A 3,813-nucleotide genomic window follows, 5' to 3' on the forward strand; every position below is an offset into this window, starting at 1 on the left:
TGGTGGTGCATGCCTTTAATCCCAGCACTCAGAAGGCAGAGGCAGGTGGATCTCTGTGAGTTCCAGGCCAGCCTGGGCTACAGAGTGAGTTCCAAGAAAGGCACCAAAGCTACACAGAGAAACCCTGTCTCTAAAAACAAAACAAAACAAAACAAACAAACAAAAAAAGGTGGTGTGATAATGATTGCTCCATGGGTCTTCTGGAGGTTTTGTGTGGTGTTCACTTCTCTCAGAACTTGCTGTCATGACAGACAGCCTAGGCTAGCTTGGTGGAGGATAGTGTTCACATAGAGCAGAGATAGCCATCCCAGAATATACTACCATAGACACACAAGCATCCAGCCCCAGGCAGCTAAGTAAAGACACATCTTAGACTTATCTAAGTAGGATGAATTCATAGAGAATATTCATGGTCACAATCATCTCAGGAAACACTACAATAGTTTCTGCCTTGTAAAATATGGTAGGCTGGCAAAACTGTTCACCTCTCTTCTAAGAAGACTGAAATATCATGAAAAGCCCTGAAGAGATTGGGCAAAGAGCTGCCTCAAAGTTTGGGCAATTATGACATAAACTCCCAAGTGCATAATTTTTGTGGTGATGTAAGTTTTCAGATCATTTTGTTAAATACCACAGACAATTATCTGGATCATATGATCATAATATCTTTAACGTTCAAAGAAATGGTCAAACTGTCTTCTGGTTGGTTGACTTCAAAATTCTATATTTCCAAATATCCCTGCCTTTTCTGTGAAAGGTAAGATTCCATTCTTGTTAGTCTATGAAAAATGTTCTACTACTGCCTTTCTTACCTCTTTCCCTGTTTGTTACAATCTTTTCCTTTTCCCACCCCCATCTATTGCCCCAAGTTCAAAAGAAAAGTGGATGATAATATCAACCCATTTCTATTATCTAATATGTCTATGAAGTTACTTTCTTCTTTTCTTGTCTTCTTTGATTCTGAACGGATAGAGAAAAACATAATCTACAAATGTCCTTTAATATCATTAACAATTCCTCTTCACCTGTTTCTTCTCATCAGGTAAACAAACAAACAAACAAACATAATCCCAACACAAAAATCCTCCAGTTACACTGTCCTAACTCCTGTCTTCTCTCTCTTTTTTCCTCCCTCAATATTTTTATTTGTTTCTTAACTATCAATCCCCATACTAAGTAATGGGTGTTTTTATAGCTTTTCATACACACTTTCTTGGTTTACTCTTCTGCCTCCTCTGTCCTCTCTTTCTCTTTCCCTTCCTCCCCTCAGTAGCTATCATTCAACTCTCATGTTATATGTATTCTTTTGTTCTCTCTTCCAATCCTTTCCTTAAGATCCAACCCCTTTCTTAAGGCCTTTCATGATCCCCTTTCTAGTTTCATGTCCTATACATATATTACTGTATACATACAGACACACAAACATATCTAGGACTCACATATGAGTGAAAACAGGAAGTATTTATTTCTGAGTTGACATCTAGGCAGATTGCTTCATAATTTTTGCAAAGAAGGCAGCAATGAGTATGGGTGTTCAAGTATCTCCATGGCAGGACTTAGAGGTCATTGGGCATATAGCCAGGAATGGCAAATCAGGGTCAGATGGTACTTCTATTTTTAATTTTTTTGAGGACTCTCCATACTGATTTCTATCATGGTGTCTCATATCTCTCTATATCCTCACCAGCAATGAATAATGATTCATTCATAATTATCCATATATTCATCAAATCATAGAACCTTTCAATTAATAAATGGGCTAATAAACTGAACAGCAGGTCTCAAGATAAACAAAAAAGTCAATAAATGCTTCTGAAAGTGCTCAACATCCCTGGCCACCAGAGAGATGTAAATTGAAACTATGAGATTTCATCTTTCTCTGTAACTTCTCCCCCAGAAACAATGGGTCAGCCCCACCTACTTAACTTGCTCCCTTGTGGTTCTCTCTTTTACACATTGACTTTTGCACCCCTCCTCCTTTGGATCTGTTTTCTCGAAGGTCAAAAGTCATCTATGCATTGCATAACCCAGTTAGTGCTTCCCAGCCTCGCAATGGCTGGCTTCCAGCTGCTTTCTGTACAATCTTGACTTTTTTTCCTACTTTTTTTTTTTCTTTTTTTTTTTTTTCTTTTTTTTTTTTAATTTTTATTTTGCAATACAATTAAGTTCTACATACAGGCACAGATTCCCTTGTTCTCCCCCCTCACGCCCCCCTCACCTTCCCCCCAGCCCGCCTCCCATTCCAATCTCCTCCAGGGCAAAGCCTTCCCCACAGACTGAGATCAACCTGGTGGACTCAGTCCAGGTAGGTCCAGTCCCCTCCTCCCAGGCCGAGCCAAGCGACCCTGCATAGGCCGCAGGTTTCAAACCGCCGACTCATGCAATGAGCACAGGACCCAGTGCCAGTGCCTGGATGCCTCCCAAACAGATCAGGCCAATCAACTGTCTCACCCACTCAGAGGGCCTGATCCAGTTGGTGACCCCTCAGCCATTGGTTCATAGTTCATGTGTTTCCGTTTGTTTGGCTATTTGTCTCTGTGCTTTATCCGACCTTGGTCTCAACAATTCTCGCTCATATAAACCCTCCTCATTCTCGCTAATTGGACTCCCAGAGATCCACCTGGGGCCTAGTCATGGATCTCTGCATCCAGATCCCTCAGTAGTTGGATGAGGTTTCTAGCACGACAATTAGGGTGTTTGGCCATCCCATCACCAGAGTAGGTCAATTCGGACTGTCTCTCGACCATTGCCAGCAGTCTGTTGTGGGGGTATCTTTGTGGATTTCTGTGGGCCTCTCTAGCACTTTGTTTCTTCCTATTCTCATGTGGTCTTCATTTACCATGGTCTCCTATTCCTTGTTCTCCCTCTCTGTTGTTGATCCAGCTGGAATCTCCCACTCACCCAAGCTCTCTTTCCCTCGACCCTCGCCCTTCACTACCCCCACTCCTGTCCAGGCTGTTCATGTAGATCTCATTCCATTTCTCTGTCATTGGGCGATCCCTGTGTCTTTCTTGGGGTCCTGATTTCCAGGTAGCCTCCCTGGTGATGTGAGTAGCAGTCCAGTCATCCTTGTTCCACATCTAGTATCCTGTTATGAGTGAGTACATACCATGTTTGTCTTTCTGAGTCTGGGATACCTCACTCAGGATGATTTTTTCTAGGTCCATCCATTTGTCTGCAAACCTCATGATGTCATTGTTTTTCTCTGCTGAGTAGTATTCCATTGTGTATATGTACCACATTTTGTTTATCCATTCTTCAGTTGAAGGGCATCTAGGTTGTTTCCATGTTCTGGCTATTACAAACAATGCTGATATGAACATAGCTGAACAAGTGCTCTTGTGGTGTGGTTGAGCATTCCTTGGGTATATGCCCAAGAGTGGTATAGCTGGATCTTGGGGGAGATGGATTCCCAATTTTCTAAGAAAGCGCCATATTGATTTCCAAAGTGGTTGTACAAGCTTGCATTCCCACCAGCAGTGGAGGAGAGTTCCCCTAGCTCCACATCCTCTCCAGCATAAGGTGTCTTCAGTGTTTTTGATCTTAGCCATTCTGACAGGCGTAAGGTGGTATCTCAGAGTTGTTTTGATTTGCATTTCCCTGATGATTAGGGATGTTGAGCAATTCCTTAAATGTCTTTCAGCCATTTGAGTTTCCTCTGTTGAGAATTCTCTGTTTAGTTCTATAGCCCATTTCTTAATTGGACTGTTGGGCATTTTGATGTCTAATTTCTTGAGTTCCTTATATATTCTGGATATCAGTCCTCTGTCAGATGTGGGATTGGTGAATATCTTTTCCCATTCTGTAGGCTGT

Source organism: Peromyscus eremicus, chromosome 2 (genome assembly GCF_949786415.1).
Source record: "Peromyscus eremicus chromosome 2, PerEre_H2_v1, whole genome shotgun sequence".
In the NCBI taxonomy this organism is placed as follows: domain Eukaryota; kingdom Metazoa; phylum Chordata; class Mammalia; order Rodentia; family Cricetidae; genus Peromyscus; species Peromyscus eremicus.